This window comes from Monodelphis domestica, chromosome 8 (assembly GCF_027887165.1).
Source record: "Monodelphis domestica isolate mMonDom1 chromosome 8, mMonDom1.pri, whole genome shotgun sequence".
Lineage (NCBI taxonomy): Eukaryota > Metazoa > Chordata > Mammalia > Didelphimorphia > Didelphidae > Monodelphis > Monodelphis domestica.
Window position 1 is genome coordinate 96,710,200 of NC_077234.1, and position 22,514 is coordinate 96,732,713.

The following is a 22,514-nucleotide window of genomic DNA, read 5'->3' on the forward strand; positions in this document are numbered from 1 at the left end:
ATTGTAGAAAAGCTTGTCCCAAAAATAGATTATGCAATCAAATCAAGCAGTTCTATCACCCATGGGACACATTGCAAATGGATTGATTAATATTGGTAGTCTGTAGAGCAATACTTTCTCATAAAAAGGTTATGAAGGCTCTCGGTTGGGTTTAGCAACAAACGTTTTTAAACCACCCCCAAAGAAATGGAATATCCCAAGTTCCCTCCAACCTCACTGTTCATGGAATTTCTTTTTCTTCTTTTCCTTTCTCACACCAGGAGCCATCACTGGTTATGGAGTGGTGTCTAAAGCACCACTCAAAGAGATGGACTGCCCAAAGGTCCATAGAGAAATCTGTGCAGTCGTTCCTCAAAACCTCCAGTAGTAAAGGCTGTTACTGACCACCACTTGCACCCTGGCCTGTGGGACCTCACTCAGCAGGGAAGGAACAGGGCTGCCCAGCCTGGCTCATGAGGCTGTAGTGTTTAGGCAGCCAGATATGATTTTCCTAACTCGTGGAGCCTAAGATATTTGTTTCTGTAATTTTGTTAGAATAGTCCTCAAGATGGTTAGTTTCCATTCACATTTAAAACTTAATCAGAGAAGCAGTGAGGCTACACAATGGCCAGAGCACCAGGCCTGGCATCATGAGGATCTGGGTTCAATTATGGGCTCAGGAACTCCTTAGCTATGTGACTAGGCAAATCACTTAACCCCTTTTACCTAGCCATGCCCTTCTGTCTTTGACTGGGAAAAGCCATTTAACTCCTTTTGCCTAGCCTTTGACTTTCTATCTTAGAGTTATTACTAAGACAAAAATAAAACTGTTGTTTTTTTCTTTTAAACCCTTGCCTCCCATCTTGGAATTGATATTGGTTCCAAGGCAGAAAAGGCAGAAAGGCTAGGCAATGGGGGTTAAGTGACTTGACCAGGGTCACATAGCTAGGAGGTGTCTAAATTCATATTTGAATTCAGGGCCCTCCTTTCTCTAAGCCTGGCTCTCAATCCACTGAAGCCACCTAGCTGCCTCTAAAAATTAAAAACAAAAACAAAACAAACAAACAAAAAAACTTAATCAGGAAAATTCCTGACCACATCAAGCCATTAAAACACCTAGATAGCCAGAGGATGAACTGAAAACTATCTCTCCCTTCTTTAGGGCCTTAGTATCCAGGACAGTGAGAGCTAAAAGCCTTCCACAAAACTAGAAGGCATTGTCACATATGAAAAAGGATGGGGTTGAAATGGAGTAAAAAAAAAAATCTAAGCTTTAATTCTGAATCAGCCATTTCTTGAAACCTCCATGAGCCAGGGGGAAGTCACTTAATCCTTCTACACTATAATTTCTTATTGAATAATATCAGGATTAGACTAAATGACCTCTAAATTGCCTTCTAGCCCCAGATCCTATGAATATAGAAACTTTTCTCCTCCTTTTTACTTCTTCCTTCCCCCTACTGTATGTGATTCACTAAATTCTTCACCTCAGAAGAAACATCTCAGGATATTCCCATCATTCACTATTATCTAAACATGGAAGGGTATGAAGGAGAGAAAAGTTGCAATTACTATGATACCCTTTGATACAATTAAAGTATCAATGTGTCAGTAGTGACAAAAAGTTTCAGTTTTCTCTGTGCCTCAACAGGTCCACTGCCTTCCCGACTTAATCTTAGCTTTGCATGGGGATGGCTGTGTACTTCTCTCCTTTTCCACATTAATATACATGAAGGATTTCTGGGACATTCTCACACATTCCTGAGCTGATCTGTTCCCCCTGCCCCACTCCCTTGGCACATGCTCAGCAATTCTGGAGACGAAAACTCCATACTGATCTTGAGACTAGTGCGTTATCTTGAACCAGTTTAATGTCTATTAAATAAGAATCAGTTCTTAAAAGGAACTGAATTATGCGAAAGAAGTCAAATTATTTTTAGCAATGGGCCAGTCCTAGGCATCTTTGATCAAAGAATTGCCTCAGAGGAGCCTGTATGTTTTACTTTTGGGGAGCTTTGAATAGAGCTACTTTACTAAGGATACTGTGGATAGAGCATCAGACCCAAGTTTGAATCTAGCTTGACACTAACTAGCTGTGTGACCATGAGAAAAGTCACTTAATATTGTTTGCCTCAGTTTCTTTGTCTGTAAAATTACCTGAATAATGGCAAATCACTTTAGTATCTTTGCCAAGGAAACCCCTAAAAGGGATCATGAAGAGTCTGAAAGGACTGAAATAACTAGACAGCAACAATTGCATTTATTCATAAATTCAATGAATCTCTTTAACCTCAAGAGTCAAGGCCTAAGGGAAGATTTTAATTCCATTGGAGCATAAGGTAGAATAACGGAGACTCATTTTCAAAAAGATGTAAAAGTAGAGGTCTTATCTCTGAGTTAGCAATATTGGGGCATTGCTTCTTCCCTGAGGGTTAAAACAAAATGCGAAATGATGGGATGTTGGCCACCTCAGACCCACATCTCCATACAGACCAAACATGTTGGCCACAGAAGGGTCTGTCCCTCTGAGCCTCAGGAATCATTGTGTGTTGATTTCAGTTGGCACCAGCCTATTTTGCAAACACCCATAGAGTTACTGGAAGGCATAGGAAACAAGGTCCTTGCCAGGTAATGCCAATTATTCCATGAATCCTGGAAGGTTTTGTGGGGTGGGTGAAAGAAGCTCCCCCACCTTAGAACACTTAATGGTTTTGCAGATTTCTGTTCATTTAATTTGTTCAAGAAAATCCTATCAGCTTCAACCTTCCTTAGCCCAGAAATTGCCCTTGTAGGAGATTTATTGCTATGATGTTCCCCATCCCTGTCATAGAGTGTTTGTGTGTGTGTGTGTGTCTGTGTGTGTGTGTGTGTGTGTGTGTCAGTGTTCCCATTAAATCATAGAGGGTGAGTGACGGACATTTTTGTTTGGATCATTTCCATAGTGCTCTGGGGAGGCTGATGAGCTGCTTGTTTTTATGAGACTTTCAGATTCTAATTAGCACAGGCAATTTCTTTGTATTCCTAACTTTCAGGAAGAAGATCTTAAAATGTGAGAAGAGTTTGTGAGTGCAAATGTGCATGAGGAGCAACCTTCCCCATTTATTATGTGAATTTAACTTTTTTTTTTCCTACTCTTGCACATTTGGCAATGAAGAGGCAATCTCTTTTGGATTAAGTTCCAGTTTAGAAAAAAGAGGCACCGATTTATAACGCGATCCTTAAATTTGCCCCTTCCAGATAAATGTAGTCACCATAGGGCTAGATTGGTAGCCAAGGGAGACTATAAATGGCATTTATCTGCAAATCTGATCTAACTTCAAGCATGGAAAATATCACCTATCATTTGTTCTCATTGATGATGATACATAATAATAATTATTCATCAGCAATCATTTTTTGATAATCACGTCATTCATCTTGCCTGGAATACCAACTCCTTTCCTTCCACCTATATAATATTATTTTTTCATAACTAGCATTTATATAGTACTGACTGTGCCAGATGGAGGCAGCTAGATTGGTCAATGGATAGAATCCTAGACATGGAGTCAGAAAGACCCAAGTTTAAATCCCACTTCAGACACTTATTAGCTATGTGACCCTAGGCAAGTCACTTAACCTCTGTTTGCCTTAATCCACTGGAGAAGGAAATGTCAAACCACTCCACTGTCTTTGCCAAGAAAAACCCATAGACTGCTGTGGTCCACAGGGTCAGGGAGAATTGGACACAATTAGAATGTGCCAGGCATTGTGCTAAATGCTTTATAGTTATTATTTCCTAACAACCCTGGGAGGCAGGTGCCATTATTATCTCCATTTTACAAATGAGGAAACAGACCCAAGGAGGCCATGGAGGTCCAAGATTATACCACAAGTAACAGTAAGAAGAAGACTGAACACTTAAATAGTTTTACTATGTGCCAGGAATTATGCTAAGAGCTTTAAAATAAGGATCTCATTTGATTTTCACAAAAACTCTAGGAGGAAGGTTGCTGTCATAATCCCCAATAACCAAGGCAAACAGAGATTAATTTTCCCAAAGTCACACAATCACTGTCTGGTAGACCCTAACCATTCTTTAAGGACTGATTTGAGTTCTACCCAAGATCTGGTCTAACACCCTCAAAAAAAGAGGCAAGATTCATTTTCAGTCCAATTTTGATCCATATTTCTGACTCCAGAGCTAGTATTTTCCCCCCACTGTTCCATACTGCCTTCCATATCTCATCTGGTTTTCTCCAAGTTCTCCATCCCTCTTGAATCTTCCTCTGCTGTGAATTCTTATTGCATTTGGAATTGGACCACATAATTTAATACTTAATATTTATACCACTTCATGTTGTTCATTGGGCTAACAGAATCTTAGAACTGCAGGGGCCCTTAACCTTCATCTACTCCAGTAGTGTCAAACTCAAACTAACTCATATATAAGGATCCTTGCCATCCACATATTGAAAACCACTTATTAGAAAGCCACATCTTAGAAATGTGGAGTTAGAAAGCCACACGTTAATGTTATCTATATTCTATTTTTATTTATTCTGTTAAATATTTTCCCATTACATTTCCATAGTGTGACTTACAGGTTGCATGGTGGACACCTCCACTTTAGTCTCACCTCCTCATTTAACTGAAGAAACAGTGAGGCTCTTCAGTCTAGAAGAATGAGTGCTGGAATCAGTCATTCTGGATTACCCTAACTAACACTCATGTGACCTTGAGTGAGTCACTTAAACACTATGGGCTGTCGGGTCGCCGTCTGTAAAATAAGAATTCTAGGTGACTTCTATGAACCCTTTTAGTTCCAAGCCTCTGATGCTAGGGTGCTTATAATGACCTCTTCATTTTGATGTAATTATTCCTGGTTTGTTACTTTCAGTGGAATCCAACTCTTCATAACCCCATTGGGGCTTTTCTTGGCAAAGATACTGGAGTTGCTTACCATTTCCTTCCCCAGCTCATTTTACAGGTGGGGGAACTGAGGTAAAAAGGGTTAAGTAATTTGCTCACACAAAGGTAGTAAGTGTCTGAGGCTGGATTTGAAACCCAGACCCAACATTCTATCCATTATTCTACCTGACTGTCCCTTAATTATACTGATGAAAAAACTGAGACCCAAAGAAGTACTACAGTGACTTTTTCAGTATCATAATGGAAATAACTTATGTTTATGAAGTGGGTAGAACAAATATGATTTGTTCCCATTTTACAGATGAGGAAAATGAAGCTTTGTGATTGCACAGATAGTAAATATCAGAGCCAAGACATTTCTCCTATCTCTGCTCTTCCTACCACACCACCCTACCTCCTGTCATCTTCTTAGGTGCCAAGCTTTATCTCCAGATAGCATCTCTTACCATGGTAGGAAAAAGGAGGCATTTCTGAAATGAATGAATTGATCTGAACAATCCCACTTGTTTCGTCCCCTCTATCTACTGCAGCAGAGGCAGCAGCAGAGGTGGGGAGAAATAAAAAGAGGAATTTGATCAACACCACTCGGGGGCTAGGACATCTATGATATTTTCTTTGCACAACCCCAAAATTGCTAGTCGTGACCTGCATCATGATTCATTAATGTCAGGGGCACCCAGTTCTTCCTGGAATATTTCTCTTGTTCTATATAAGGAGAGGAGAGGTGACAATAGAGAATTGGATCTTAGGAAAAATTGTTTAATATTTACCAAGCACCCACAGTGAGCCAGGCAAACCTGGTGGGGCTTGATTTTGCTTTAATAATAATCATCCATTGACTTTTTTGTCCTGTTCATCAGTTCACATCCCATCTATTCTGGCAACCTATATTTGCCATTCGAAAGGTCAAATATAACCTCTAAATTTTCATATTATCATTAGTAACCTAAACTCAGCAGGTGAAAATTATGATAGTGGGTGCTTTGTAGTCGAGAAAAATAAGAAGTGTCTTTCTGAGAAATGAACTGGGAAACTAACATGCCAAGAGCACCATAATACAATTAATCTTTACCTACAATAGAGTTAGCATCATATGAGATAAATCAAAGGGACTAATTTTGGATGCACACACACATTTACAAGAATTTGGCTGTGCATTCTTTGGATTGTTTCTCAAATTGTATTGGTTATGGGGATTGTTTTTGCTCATTTTTTTCCCAAGCAGTGAGAGGGGATGCAGGAAGTATATTGAGGGGAAGGACAATGAAAAGCAAAGGAAGTGGAAAATTAATGACTTATTTTTTTAAAATATGACCTAGAAATACAAAAGTATTTTTGCTTAACTTAGCATACTGGGAAGAATGCTATATTCAAGAAATCATTGTTCTGATTTTCAACCCTGTGACCTTGGGTAAGTCATCTCATTCCCTTGAGATTCATTTCTTTTCAACTAATAGCTAGGCCAGGAAGACTCATCTTCATGAGTTCAAATACATCCTCAGACATTTACTAGCTATTGTGACTCTGGGCAAGTCACTTAATTTTGTTTGCTTCTGTTTCTCATCTATAAACTGAAAAAGAAAATGATGAACCCCTGCAGTTTTTTGTTTGTTTGTTCTTGTTTTTTGCCAAGAAACCCCTCAATAGAGTCATGAAGAATTGGGAAGGACTAAAAAACAGCTGAACAAGAACATGAAAAGGTTGGATTTTGGAAAAGATATAGATAGAACAGACAGAGCAGAATAGATAGAACATTGGACTTAGGGTCAGAAAATCTGGATCCGTGTCCCACATCTTCCACTTACTAATAGGGAAATAGTGAAAAAGTTGCTTCAACCTCTCTGAACCTCAGTTTCCCTAACTGTAAGATGCTGGTAATAATACTTGAATTTCTTACTCATAAGGTTGTTGTGAAGAAAGTACTTTGTAACTGCAAATGTAATCTCTTATCTCTAGGGTCTTTTCCAGCTAGGTGTGAAAAATAAAGTAATGTCCCCAATTAAGATATGATTCATCTAGCAATGGAGAGCTTACCATTTAATAAGGCAGCATTTAAGAAATGGAAATGCATTATCCCCTTGAATTGAAAATAGTTATGATCTGTAACAACAATACAAAAAAGCTCAGTATGTCTTAGATCTAAAATAATAGACATTATTATTTTAAAACATTATATATAAAAAGCTCAATGTGCCCCATACCTAAGCTAATAAAAGAATTATTTTAAAATAATGAGTATGATACTGTATGACCTTATAAAGTTATGTCTACATGGCATTATACATTTCTGTGGACAAAAATGGTGCATAATACCCAATGGATTCCATTATCTGTTCATCTCCTTTTCCAAACATTGATTCTGTTGTCATGGGGGAGTTCTCAAGATAAATGTCTACAGATTGACTTTATACAGATTTATAGACAATCAAAGCATATTGTTTAAGTATCTACCATGTACAGGTATCTATGGTAGACCCTGAGGATTCAAACACACACAGAAATCAAATAATGCTTGTCTTCCAAAAGCTTATGGTCTTTAGGGAAAGATAATAGGAACATATATAAATGTATATAAATAAATAAGATATAAACACACACATATAGGGAACTAAGTGGGTCAGTGGATAAAATGGTGGGCTTGGAATCAGAAAGACTCATTTATGAGTTCAATCTGGCTTCTGACACTTATTAACTTGTGTGACCCTGGACAAGTTATGTAACTCTGCCTCAGTTTCCTTATCTGTAAAATAAACTGGAGAAGAAATGGCAAACCACTCTAGCTAGTGTCTTTGCTAAGAAAACCCCAAATGAGGTCATGAAGAGTTGGACATAACTGAAAAAAAAAACTGGGGTTTTCTTGGCAAAGATCCTGGAGGGATTTGCCATTTTCTTCTCCAGCTCATTTGACAGATAAGGAAACTGAGTCAAGCAGGGTGGAGTGATTTGCTCAGACTTAAGCAACTGGTAAGTTGTCTGAAGTCAGATTTGAACTCAAGAAGATCAGTCTTATATGCCCTGGTGCTGGCCTCTTTATTTCTTCTTTTTAAGTACGGCACCAATCCTGTTGCCTCTTACACTCAGACCGTAATCACTTCAAATGATGCTTCTCTAGTCTCTCTTTCTCTTCCTCTCTCTGTCTGTCTCTGTGTGTTTGTGTGTCTGTCTGTTTGTCTGTCTGTCTCTCTCTCTCTCTCTCTCTCTCTCTCTCTTTCCTTCCATCTTTCCCTCTGCCTCCTCCCTTCTCTTCACTTACACCATTATTCTGTGGCTACTCTGATACGGCTGGTCCTTGATCATCAGCCCCCAGATAGCTTCCTGGTCCGCTTCCCTCCTACTGCCTTCATAATTGTATGAGAACAATTGCTAATCAGACTCAGCTGGAGACCCTGCTGTCTCCCAAGTGTGCTGGGAATCCAGACAGCCCGGGAATGTGGGAATGTGTGTTCTGAGTGTTCAACAACATTTTTCTGAAAGCAAAGCCTACCCATCCTGTGCCCATGAACCCTGTTGGACTGCAGTCATCTTGGGATAGTTTAGAATTCCCCCCCACCTGCACCCCACAAAAGACGGAGGCTAACTTGACCTTTGAAACCAGAAAACTTTCCAAGCCTGGTTGTTAGAACAGTCTTAAGACATAACAAATACTCCGCATGGCTCAGGGGTCTAGCAATTGAACACCAATGAGGTGGAAAGTCTCAGCATGTAGGCTGTGATAGCATCGTGATGAATGACTGCATCCATGCTGAGGAGCAAGAGCCTGTAGACTTCTCCCATTAAACAGTCTCTGTGGAGCTCAGGCGTGACCAGCATGCCTCCGGACGCCTCCTCAGTGCCAATGCCGAGCACTAAAGCTCCCCTCCGAAGAGGTCACCTATGGGTGGCAGCCCAACCCCCGGGGGGCTGACAGTCCCAGGCTCCAGTGATCACTTTGCTTAAAGAGCCCTTAGCAACTCTAACCCCATCCTTGCTGAGGCCCCCTGGACCCTGCTGAGCATCTGCTAGACTGACTTCTGTCTTTTTTAACTTTTAAACATTCTAGAACTTGTGTCCATTCCTCATTCCAACGGTTACTCATCCTATTCTCATCTCATTGTCTTACAGGCTTTCCTTTCTTCTTCTTTCTTTACTTCTTACTAAGAGTAATAATAATTCACCCAGTGGTTTCTTCTTGCCAGTCCCAGGAGTCCCTGGAGAAAGGTGGTATGAGTTATTAGCACCCCTCTTTTACAGATGAGGATTCTAGGGTTCAGATGATAAAATGCCTTTACCCATGATCACACAGCTGGTAGCTGTCAGACCTCAGATTCAGAACCATGCCTTGTCTCCTAGTCCAGGCTTCCCTCTGTTCTAGCTTTCCGCCTTTGTTAGATGGCAAGCTTTGTAAGGAGAGAGTCTATATTTCATCTCAACCTTACATCACCCCCCAGCTTCCTAGCATAGTGTTCTACTTGTAGGAAGCATTTGTTGAAATTAATCCAGTTGGAAACCCAAGATAAATGTCCTTCTATTTTCTTTTGCTTCACTGCCTTTTTATATAAGGGAAAAAAGAGGGTGGAGAATGGGGTGATGACAGAATTCCAGCCCATACCTGAAGGAAAAAACTCCCCCTCCAACACCCTAGTAACCGGTCATCCAGCCTTCACTTGGAGATTTCTAAAGAAAAGAAATGTGTTCTCTCTCATTCTTCATTTAGACAGATCTAATGGTTGAGATTTTTTTCTGACATTAAACTTAGATGGCTGCCTCTCCATAATTTCTATCCACTATTCATAATTCTGCCCCTTGGAATGAAATAGAATTATTTGAATCCACATGATATCCCTTCATAGACTTAAAAATAGGGACTCTTGGTTCCTTTCCCTCACTCTACTTCCTGCCCCTTCTCTTCTCCATACTAAACATCCAAGTTACTCTAACAGATCCTCATAGGGCATGAAGGTGAGGACCCTCACCATTCTGGGGGTCATCCTCTGGATGGCCCACACCTCATCAACGTTCTTCCTGAATTGCGGTTCCCAGACCTGAACAAAGTTCTCCAATTGTGATCGCACTTTGAAGATAGTATAATCATCTCCTTATTCCTAGGAGCCCTGACTCTTCTTATAATGAGCAATAGATTGCATTTCCTTTGTCATTGGTCATATCATAGTGTTGCCTAGACTCCTAGATCTTCTTCAAATTTCTATCCAGCCATACCTCATCCATGTTATATTTATGAAGTTGTTTTTAGGGGGCAAGTGTGTGATTTAGAGTTATGCTCATTAAATTCCATCTTATTCAACGAAGTCCAGTGGTCTAGCCTCATATTGGATCCTGAGTCTGCCATTCAACATATTAGGTTTGTGTCATCAGCAAAAGAAAAAAGAAAGTGTCATCCATACTTTAAGTCATTGCTATGTCAAGCAGCCTAAGACCAAGCATGGCTGCTCAGGCAGTCCCCCAGAAATATCTCTCTCAGGTGAGAGAAACCATTGATTACTATTCTTTGAGTTGCATGATTCATTTTTTAATTCATACAAGCATCCTTGTGTCTAATCCCCATCTCTATATCTTTTATGCAAGAATAGCATAAAATACTTTCTTACAACTTGGCTAATATCTAGGTAAATTATTTCTAAAGTATTTGCCTTATCTTTCAGACTGGTAAAACTGTACTCTAATTTTTGTTATATTGACTCATCCTACCCATGGACAATTGGAAGTTGTCTAATTATTTAAGTCTGTCTTTATGTTAACAGTGGTTTGTAGCTATATTTATATAGTTCTTATGTATGTATTTGGGAAGTTTGCTCCCAAGTACTTTATTCATTCTGTAAGTATTTTAATTCAAATATTTCTTTCTAACTCTTCCCTACTGAGGTTTATTGTTTTTATATAGAAATGCTGATGATTTGTGTGGACTTATTTTAGATTCTGCAAGGTTATTAATTGTTTCAATTATTTTTAGTTGACATTTTAGGATTCTTCAAGTATATTGTCATATCTTCTACAAAAGTTCTAATTTTGTTTCTTCCTTATTTATGGTTATTTCCTCAATTTCTTTTTCTTATCTTATTGCCATAACCAGCATTTTGAATAAGTAGTATGTTAAATAGAAGGGGTGATATTAGGAATTCTTATTTCACCCCTGATCTTATAGGAAAGGATTCACATTTATCTCCATTACATATATTGGTAGTTCTTCTTTTTACATGTAAACTATTTATCATTTTAAGGAATTATCTAGTTTTTCCCATGTTTTCTATTGAATTTTGTCATAAGCTTTTTTTCTGCATCTAGTCATATCATCATATGATTTGTTTTTGTTTTTTTAAATCAATATAGCTAATTAAGATTATGATTTTCCTAATATTAAACCAAAAATGCAATTTTGGTATAAATCCCACCTGGGTATATTTTATAATATTTGTGATATGTTTCCTATGGGTATGAATAACCTAGGTTTCTTCTCTTGAGAATTGTTTGTTTATAACCTTAGACCATTTACCAATTAAGAACTGACCTCTTTGCTAATATTTTATTTAAAAATTTTGCAACTCTTTTTTTAAGGGTATTGGTCTACAGTTTTCTTTTTCTGTTTTGATTTTTCCCTGCTTTATATATCAAAACCATATCTTCCATAGAAGGAATTTGGTAGGAACCCTTCTTTTGCTATTTTTGCAATCAATTTATGTCATATTAGAATTAATTGCTCTTTGAATCTTTAATGGATTTCACTTGTGAATCCATCTGGTCTTGGAGTTTTTTTCTCCCCTTTGGAAGTTCATTTCTATATCTCTTTAGCAATGTGTTTTAGAATTTTGACAGGAATCATCATGTTTGCTGGCCTATAGTTTTCATAATCTGCTCTTTCTTTTCTTTAAATAATACTCATTATTTATAATTATATTATAATCAGAACACTTATTCTCCTCCAATAAGATATTCATTTTATTCTCCATAATCTTTCAAATATCATTTACAGAAATTCAGCATCCACATAATAATAATAATAACAACAATAATAGGTAACACTTACAGAGTGTCACCTATGTTCCTGGCATTGCACTAAGTACTTATACAAATATTATCTTATTTGATCTTCACAACTCTGTTAGGTAAATGTTATTATTATCCTATTTAATATTATACTATTTATTGATAGGCAGATTGACTATGGGTACATAACTTAAATGTTTCAACTATGAAATTCTTTTACAGAAAACAGAATTAGTAATACTTTCCCAGAGTTGTTTTCCAGGAAAGCAGTATGTAAATTTTAAATGGTTCTATTTCCTCTATGCTATTGTTATCCTCAATTTACAGATGAAGAACCTGAGCCAAACAAGAGGTTAATTTGCCTAGGATCACACAGCATGTAAAGGGTTAGAGGCAGAATTTGAATTCAGGTCTTTCTGACAGGAGGTCTGGAGATATTCTAATTCTATTCACTGCACCACTCTGATGCTGCCTACCAATTCACATCTACCATTTCTTTCAATACCAGAGAATCTGAGACAAGTGATTTGAATTCCTCATCATGAGCAAGGTGTTCTCTTACTATCCATTTAGATTAGACATCAAATCTCCATGTACCATTTTGTTCCATTTTTATTCTAGCCCAAAGGTTATACTCCTTGACTAAAAAACAGGAACCAAAGCAAAGAATTAAAAGTCTTTTACTGTTCATTATCATTGTCTTGTTCTATTCTTTCTTTGATCTTTTGTTTCCTCTCATATCTTAAAACAAAAAAGAAAATACTTCCTTTTGTGTCCATAACTTTCGTTACCCACCTCAGCTATTTCTGAGTTTGACACTCTTGACATTTATTCTGCCATATTGTCCCATGTGTTTATATTCATCTTATATGCCTTTGCTTCCATATTACATAAACACATGTGTATATACATTTGTATGTATATATATTTATACTATTTTAAAAATCAAAATTGACTTTCTTTGTATCCATAATGGTCTGTTTTGATGACTCATTTTTTTCCCTTTTCATCAGAATTGTTTCCATTTCTGTCTTCAGAATTTCATTCTTTGCAGTTCTCATATGATTATGTTCTAATGACAAAAATCACTTTTGCTTCTTCCTCGTTGGTATTCATTCAAATGCTTTCCACTTCTTGTTCCAGAGTTCTCTTCTAAGTATACTTTCTTTTTAAATTATATATATTTTAACTTTTTTTTTAACAATTACATGCAATAAATTTCCACATAAGTCTTCCAAAATTATATGATCAAATTATTTCATTCCCTCCCCTCTCCTGGAGCTGGCAATCAATTCAGTCTGGGTTATATATGTATTATCAAGCAAAATATTTCCATATCTTTCATTTTTGTGAGTGGATAATATTATAAAACAAAAATCCCAAAATATATACCAAATAAACTAAAGTGAAAAATAGTATGCTTTCATCTATATTCTGATTCCAAGAGTTCTTTCTCTGGAGGTGGATAGTGTTGGGTTTTTTTTTTTCATAAGTCCCTCAGTATTGTCCTGAATCATTGTTTTGCTGATGATAGATGAATCTATCACATTTGATCATTACACAATATTGCTGTTACTGTGTACAATATTTTCCTGGTTCTGCTTATTTCATTCTGCATCAATTCATAAGGATCTTTCCAACTTTTTCTATAATCATCCTGATCATCGTCCCTTACAGCACATTAATATTCCATCACCATCATAACCACTATTTGTTCAGCCATTCTCCAATTGACGGGCATCCTTTAGTTTCCAGTTCTTTGCCACCACAAAAAAAGTTGCTATACATGTTATTGTGCAAGTGGGTCCTTTCCCTTTTTTTTATCTCTTTGGCATATAGACCTAGAAGTGGTAATACTGGATCAAAGGGTATGTGTTATTTTATAACCCTTTGAGCATAATTCCAAATTGCCCTCCAGAATGGTTGGATCAGTTCACACTAATTGTACTTTTTTAAAAGATAATGCTCTCTACACCATTCCCTTTACCTGTTTTCTTTCTTCAAATGAGGTATACCCTCCTAACTCATAAAGTTTTAGTGATACCTACAAAGCCAAATTTGACTCCTTGAGTTAGGACTTCAAGTTCTTTATTGCATAAAATGTGTATTTTGTTCCTGGAACTCTGAAGCCATAAGTTTTGCTTCTGACTTCTTTCTTGGATTTACTTTCCTATGGTCTTTTGAGTATGTCAACTGCCATTGTCCTCACATTGTAGCTACTCTCTTAAGTATATCATTCCGAGGGTACCATAGCATGGTGGAAAAGCAGGCAGTTTTTTTTTTCTTCTTGCATCTATTTCCATTTAAAACTTTTCATTTGATTTCCAGAGTACATCAAGTAGACATTCTTATCATCCCTCATTATATATATTCCACACCTGTTCAAGAGTCTGTTTTCTGATATTTTTAGATCTAGCTCAGAAATACAAATCCCATTCTCAGACACCATCTTTCTAGACAACTGTTCATTTTCCTAATCTGACTTTTTCTTCTTCTTTTCTTGCTTTCAATGGGAATACACCTCACATTTTTTCTACTTTTAACTTCACTGGGATTTTTTGCCATTGGAACCTCACTTTATTTATCTTGATAAACTAAATAAAGTACAGGGAGACATTTCTTGAGCCCCTTTGCCCTTTTAGTCTTTATCTTGTAGTAGGTGATTAGACTTAGTTTTTCAACCCTTCTTCTCACCCAGAACAGATGGAGCTATCATTCTTTCCAGATTATCTCTCCTACTTGTTGCTGGAGCAGAAATTCCCAAATAGTAAATTATTCCCAATTGAAAGTTAGGCCAAATTCTAAATCCTGTATACATCATCAAAGGAGATGGGTTTTATGTTTAAGCTTTAAAGAGGAAAAATTATCAAATAAACTTTATGTTCTGAGCCCTCTAGACCATAAATTTTCTACCAACCTCTACAAAGTAGTGTTACAAAATATTAGTATCTGCATGAAGATTTCCTCTTAATTCCTTAGGGTAAGAAACAAGTCTTTATCTAACAAATTTGGCCCAGGTTATACCAATGGGTGGGAAAACTTGGGAATTATTGTTAACATCAATGAGCTCTCAATGTATCCATTCCCCTCTTATTGCCTCTCATTTATGGAAACAAAAGCTAGATAGCAGGAAACAAAAATGAGGATGCATATCAAGGGAATGAGTGCTAGAGTTTGGGTTCAAAAAGCTTGGAGTTGAAATGGAAGGGTGAAGAAGAATGGTTATTCGACAGAAAGCAAGAGCAAATGTTTTTAGAAGATAGAAGATGCCTGACTCAGCCCTTTTCTTAAAACTAAAGCTTGGTAAACTGTTGAAGGAAATCCATCCATAGTGAAAGAGTTGAATCATCTTCTATCATTCTTCAAAATAATTGACAAGGACTTTTAGAGAGGAAAATTCAGCAGCAAGTAACTAACCCATTAAGAAGCCTGAAAAAGACTATAGCATCTGGCTTCCTGATATTGAAAACCTTTTTCTCAGGTCCCTTAATGACTCTTTTCAAATATCAGAGAAACCAGAGTTAAAAGTTAGAGTTAGAAAAGATTTATTAGGCCATCTTGTTCATTCTTCTACCAATTCAGAATGGTTACCTGTAGTGCATTTCCTAGTCTCATGTGCTTTTTACTGTCTCAAGTAAATGGTATTCTCACCACTTCCTTTGGAAGACTATTTCACAGTCCAGTAGGTCTCACCGTAAGGAAGCTCTTGATCCCTAGGCTAATGTTTTCTTCTTACTTTATGCTTCATACACCCCTAACATTTCCTTCTCTCACCCTATTCTTCCCATCCACATTCATGTCTGTTTCAGATATCCTAAGCATCCATTCTGATGCACTTATTGTACATTGCATTATTCATCACACATCTCTTTTTTCAGGGTCAGAGAATGTTAACCCAGTTAAAGTAGGAAGTATCTTTCTAATATAAGAAATAGATCATTGAAATATCTATTCTTCTGAATGCTTGCATTGTCTGGAAATCATGGTTCTACTGTGGAAAACAAAAAGAATCATTTTATGTTTCTTGAGTAGCTTTAAGCTAGGGAAATTTAGATTAAAAAAAAAACAACAACTACCAGGTTTAAATTACCAACTCTAAAATCTTCTAAAACCTTTAGGATCTGAATTCAGCTTGATTAGATGTGATAGAGCCCTGATAAAAATATTACACAATAGATAATTTAGACTATGGTCTGTTATAAAAGAAACAGGTGAATGGGGAAAGAAAGTTGCTGATGTTTAGTTAGTATTTTGTAGTAGTTCTATCAATGGCTAATGATGACAGTTCTTTTCCTTGATTTTAGTATGCTAATAAAATTATATTGTATTCAAATGATATGTTCTTTCTCAAAAAAAAAGTTCCCAGCTCATCAAAATAACTCTGATTTACAGAGAACAAAAGTAATATAAATTAGGAAAAGTGAGATTCTAATGTTACTATGCTAAACTCTCTAGTGAATATCCTCTCACTTTATATTTAATTGTGTTTATTCTTAGTATTTATGATATGACATCAAAGCTAACATGTTATATCAATTCATCCAAAATTTACTATGCACAGGACACTATTTTAAATACTACAAAAAGTTAAACTAATACAACAAGGTGTCTGTGTTGTTGTTGCTCCATGCCTGTTGCACTGTGCTGGACCCCTGAGCTGGGTCTGGTCATTCTTGTTCTAGTCTTTGGGTCCAAGACCCAAACACAAAACTCTGTGTCCTGCTGCCCATGAAATCGCTCCAACCCAGAGCTGTGAATGGTGTGGGGATGAAGCCTACATTGTAATTCAACAAAGGCAAAGTCAAAAAAATCTTAGATTTTACAAGAGGAAATAAATGAGAAAACTGGGTACCAATTATAGCTTGGATGCTTATGTGAATGATCTCTTCCCATTTTTCATGAGACACACATAAAAGATTGCACCCTATCGCTACCTAATAAAGACAATCCCCATAGAATCAGTAACTTACAACTTCTACCCAACTGGTACCCCAAAACCAAATCAATTCGGGAAGATACCTGGCTGCATAGTCTGGAATTTATTGTCACCTTTAAAGCTGTTGGCCCATGAGAAATTTAAAAAGAATAATGATGCTGGTGTGTCCTGTGATTTGTTAACAAGGAAGAATGAGTGATCACAGATCCATATGGAAAACCAGTTGCCCATATTGCTTGTACTGTTGAAATGTACAAGAGTTACAACCCCATATGAAATATCTGTGATGGATGAAATTCAGATATTTAAAGACAAACTAGGGAATGAACCTGAGTCAGACACTCCTGGGTTTCTGGAGGGAAGAAATCTATTTGTGTGGAAAAGCTGCTTCTATTGGTATTATGATGGAGCTGATGTATACCAAGGAGAGGAAGCAGAAGTTGGAAACTATAGGAGACTGATCTCCAGCACCTTACTGAATCACACTCTCCAGTATTAAGATAACCTTTGGCCCTGGGACTACAGTATGGTTTAGCAAGACTGATATTTACTCTGAATCATCACATTGAATCTTGAGGATTAGAGTCAGCCATTATGGTAGTCTTCCTCCTGGATCAGAGCTTGACCAGGCAAAAAAGTTTAATGATTCTGATGATTCTTGTAAAATCTTGGTGGGTAGTGATATAATTGGCACAGAACTGAATTGGAGGACAAAAAAAAAATTTTAACTCTCTCTTGAAGCCCTGTAACAATAAGAAGGGGGAGAAGAAAGTGGAGCCAATCAGCACAGGCTCTGAAGATCTCAGACAGTGGGTAGATTCAGCTTTGAATTTAAAGAAGGACATATTATAGGGACATATCTAGAAGATTCAAAACTACCAAAGGAGATTTGGAATAAGCCTGTGGAACCTAGAAGCAGCTGCTGTCCAGATTTAAATTTTCACATGCCATCTCCCAGATACTTTTCTTACCAATCTTACTGATATTTTTGTGGACTTTTCCCAAGTTGATGGGCAACATTTTGTCTGCAAATTGATCATTTTACATTCTCAGCAGATGTCATCCAACATATCCTACTAAGTCTCTGGGTGAAGTATGTCTTCTGCACAGGCCCCATCAACAAAAAGCAGCCATTTGTCTGCTCTTCCCTGTAATGGGCTGCTGATATTTAATTCCTGTTTACACCAATATACCAGGGGACTCCTACCCCCCCACTGAAAAACATTAAGGACCTTGTAGAATCAGAGTCCATCCATGATGTTTGGATATCTATCCATGGCTAAGCTACTGGTTTGTGGACATTTTCCCCAATGTCAGACTCATTGGAGATCTCCAGAAAGACCATGATGACATCATCCAGAAGAACAGGCACAACATCACTGTCTGATTCACATATTTGAATCCCAGGATATGTGGAACTTCTACAGTTCACTTGCAGGAAGAGGACCAGCTGCCAACAGCTGCAAAGCCTGCCTGGTGAGGAGCAATAGGACCCAAAGCTGTTGAAGCCATCATGACAGAGTCTAGCTTCACAGCCATTGCCCTCAAAGTTGGTGCAACAAGGGCAGCTCACTTTACACATGCAGAAGCAGCTGAGAAAAGAATGGTTAAAGCATCAGAGAGAGGAAGAGATGGCAAGGGCAGAGTATGGGAACCACTCAGAGCAGATGAAGAGAAAGAAAAATAATCCTAACTCTGATTTTATTTTTGATTACAAAATAAAAACAGCATCTGTCTTGAACTACTTTTTTCATAAGCTAATACAACATGGTGCCTGCTTGCTAAACACATACAATCAATCATCAATCAATTATTTGAAAGGTAAAGGAGAGACTATTCTATGAGATACTCAGAGAACATAATCAACATTAGAGATCTTAGCTATAGTGCTTGTTGATTCCTGTATCTGTAAATGGAAAGGTCGTTTCTAAGAAAAGAATTCTTGATCTTGGTTTATTGCAAAATAAAATAAAATTCTAGCTTACAGTGTCTTAGCTACATCAAGAGTATACTGCTGGGCATGTTGTCTCTCCCTTTTCATCAAATGCCCATTGGGAATTTCCAAGTGGATATTCTATAGGCATTCCAAATTCAGTGTGTCCCAAACCTAATCATCTTTTTTCTCAGCCCCACCTATTTTCCAAACTTCCCTATTTCTGTTGAGACTGGTACCATCCTTCTGGTCATCCAGGTTTACAACTCCAATGTCATCTTTAACTTCTTGCTTTCCCCTTACTCCACATACCCAATGAGTTACAAAATCCACCATACCTCCCGCATCTATCTCCTTTTACTCACAGGATCTAACACCTTAACTCAACCCTTCATCATTTCTTTCCTGGAATATTGCATTAAAGTTCGCAGTTGGATTCCCTGCCTCAAGTCTCTCTCCTTTCTCCAATCTATCCTCCCCTCAGCTACCAAGGTGGTTTGTTTTTTTTTTAATTCAGGTCTATGTTACTTCCTTGCTCAAAAAAAAATTCTATCTATTACTTCTACAGATATATACTCCTCTGTTTGACAATGAAAACCCTTCACAGCCTATTTCAAACTTATCTTTCCATCGTTACTCTGTAGACTCTGTAGTCTTAACCAAATTCCCCTTCTACTGTCTACCCATGGCACAATTTGACTTTGCATTGATATCTCTCATATCTAGCATATACTCCCTCCATACTTCTGATTCTTAGAATTCCTAGTTTCAAGAAGCCTTTCTTACTTCGCCAAGTATGAGTGCCTTCTCCCTTAAAAAGTATCCTGTATTTACTTTGTATCTATTTTATAGATGTCTCCCCCAATAGAATATAAGTTTCTTGATAATAGATATTGCTTTATTTTTTCTATCTCCAGTGCCAAGCATAAAACTTGGTACACAATAGGCACTTCATAATTGTTTGAAAGATTGATTGAGTCCATGTAGATGTCAGAAAGGAATTTATCATCTTCAGTCCCTAAAGTAGCAAGAGAGTTTATTCCATATTACCATGATAAAGTTCTAGACCCAAACTCTTGTCTTTCCATCCCATCCCTCTTTTGAATACTGTCTTATGAGTTCAAGTTTCAACCCAGACCCAATGGAAAACACACACTACATGACAAAGAAAGCTAAGACTTGTTCTTCTGCAGCTAAGCACAGAGCCTTCTGATTTCTATACAGGTAGTTAACCTGCTTTACTATTAGTGGATCATACTGGCAAATGAATGACCAAAACATAAGCTGTACTTGTCAGTCTCAAGCTGTGTCCAAAGAAAAGAAGACTTCAGCTTATTGGTTGAGAAATCATGGATCTATAATTTTTCTTACTTTTCTTCACCACCCTTCACCCCTTCCTTGGTTTCTCTTTTTCCCAAGTGGGCAGTAAACAGTTTTAGCACAAAGTTGCTTTCAGAACCATCATTCATAAGTGAATCAATAAATTCATTAAGCCTTCCCCACACAGACACCATCTCTTTCCTTTGGTTTCCAGTGCTTAACAACACAGTGTCTAGCACATAGTAGGCACTTAATATATATTGATTGATTGATTCTGATTCAGAAGTCAATGTAATGTGGCATACAACCATTTGGATGTACTCAGCATCTTTGGCACTTGCCATTTCCTACTTATTCCTTAAAAGCATGGAGACTATCCCTTTTACGTCCCTTAATTAACCAGTTTTTCTGCATACTTCAGTGGCCCCCAAGACTCTGCTTCTCCCATTATTACACACCTCTTCTCTTTTCATTTCAAATTGGTCATTCATATGTCACCACTATTTATTCAGGATATCTAGTCTGTCCTGAAAAAAAAAAAACTGGCCATACTTACCCTTAGAATTTATTTATCTTTTTCTTAAGGAATACAGTCTCAGTGTTAGTTAGGGCTCCTTGTCCACCAAATATCTTTTGTTTGTTATGAGAACTTTGGAGAGTCCTCATTCAGCTTTAACTTCCTTCTCCTTTCCTAGACACAGAAATCTGTGTCTGTTTTCCCTTGGGTCTTGGCTGTTCTTAACCATTCTGGAGAGCCTGTTATTGATGGAGCTCTGCAGGCTGCCTGACCCCCACTAGCTCAGGGAGAGGGAGTGAACTCACAATCTTTCTCAAGCTCTAATTGAGACAGCATAATCAGGAACCACCATATGCTGTCTGATCCCCAAGGAAATGAGTCCTTTCCCTGGGCTCCCTCTATACAAAATGTTCTGTTCTGATCCACATAGAATTGTGAGTCTGCTCTGTGTTTTCAAGTGCTTTGCCAAGTGACTGTCAGTTCTAATTTCTAGTGTCCCTTTTAAGTATTGCCAGTCAGCCTGTGGACATGGATTCACCTAAGTTTGAAACATACTTTAGCCACCCTTCACCCTTAATGGTCTTCAACTCACAAGTATAACCCACCAAAAATATGTATTCCACACCCAACAAACCCATGTCTCCTACCAATAGCTGACCCTCCATCACTCTCAGTCTCCTATTGACACTCAAATCAATTGATCTCTCACTTCTAATTTACTTTTGGTTCATTCTCTGCAATTTACCAAACCTTGAGCTGATAAATGATCCTTGTAATTGCCCACAAGTAATCATTAAACATCTCCAAAGACCCCTATTTCTTTTCTGTATCCTAAATCTCTACTTTCTTATTGATCACAATCCCAGAAGTAACTACCCTTCTACTTTTTTCACCTTCCATTAAATCATCCCTTCCATGTATCATGAACCCCTCAAAATCTAGTGGTTTCTCCACTTCTCCAAAGGAACCCCAGGCTCCTATTTTTTTTACTAATTTATTTCACTTTCACATTTAAATTATTTTCAACCACATACTTTCCCACTAAGATTTAGCCTCACTCTTTATAGAACCCGCTACTTTTTAATGGATGGCATTAGATAATGTTACTTTCCAGTAGATTCAAATAAGATCTGAGTTCAAGTCCTATCTAAGATACTTACTCATTGTGTGACTCTTTCAAGTAATTTAACTTATTTATCTTAGCTTCAGTTTCCTAATCTATAAAATGGGAATGATAAAAACATCTACAAAACATTGTCAAAAGGATAAAATTAGATAATATACACAGAGTACTTTGCAAACCTTAAGAAATATTAGCTATTATTATTAGTACTACCCCCACAAAGATAGAATTGTTCTTAGTTTACCCATAAAACTAATTCAAATTATTTGAACTTTGAAAGTTGCTCTACTGGTAGTGAGATTGAATAGGTTTGGGAGGGGATGAGTTAAATCTTTTTTCTCTCTCTTTTTTTAAGCCATGAGTGCATTTAAAAAGAGCTAGAATCGTTTGGCCTTGATGTTTTAATATGTTACTGAGTTATTGTACAAATTCTTCATTTTTAGTTTCCAGAAGAAAAGAATTTTCCAACCTTGTCTTTATCTACCTTCTGCAGTGGTGTCCAAGGATCTTTCCACACTTCACTTCAACCACAAGAACAACAATTATATCAGAGCTTCCCATTACCTTGGCCTTCCAGCAGCCCCTATTTCCATATGCGCGCGTGCACACACACACACATGCTCTCTCTCCCTCTCCCAATTTACTAGCACAGTATATTGTAAATCAGTCTGCAACATGGTTTGCCAGAAAATTTTCCATTCATACTCAAAATAACAGCAGTACTAAAAGTAACAACAGCCCTATTTAAATATGGTTTCTGCTAACAGAGTTTAATCAGAACTCGAACAAAGCTTGAAATAAGTAGTGACAAATTTGG

The 22,514-nt window shown here is 37.4% G+C and overlaps 1 protein-coding gene across 7 annotated transcripts in view; it reads left to right on the forward strand.

Moving 5' to 3' along the window:
* ENOX1 (ecto-NOX disulfide-thiol exchanger 1) overlaps positions 1-22,514 on the forward strand; it is a 577,820-nt gene that overhangs the window by 530,977 nt on the left and 24,329 nt on the right. The gene's annotated exons all lie outside the window — the stretch shown is intronic.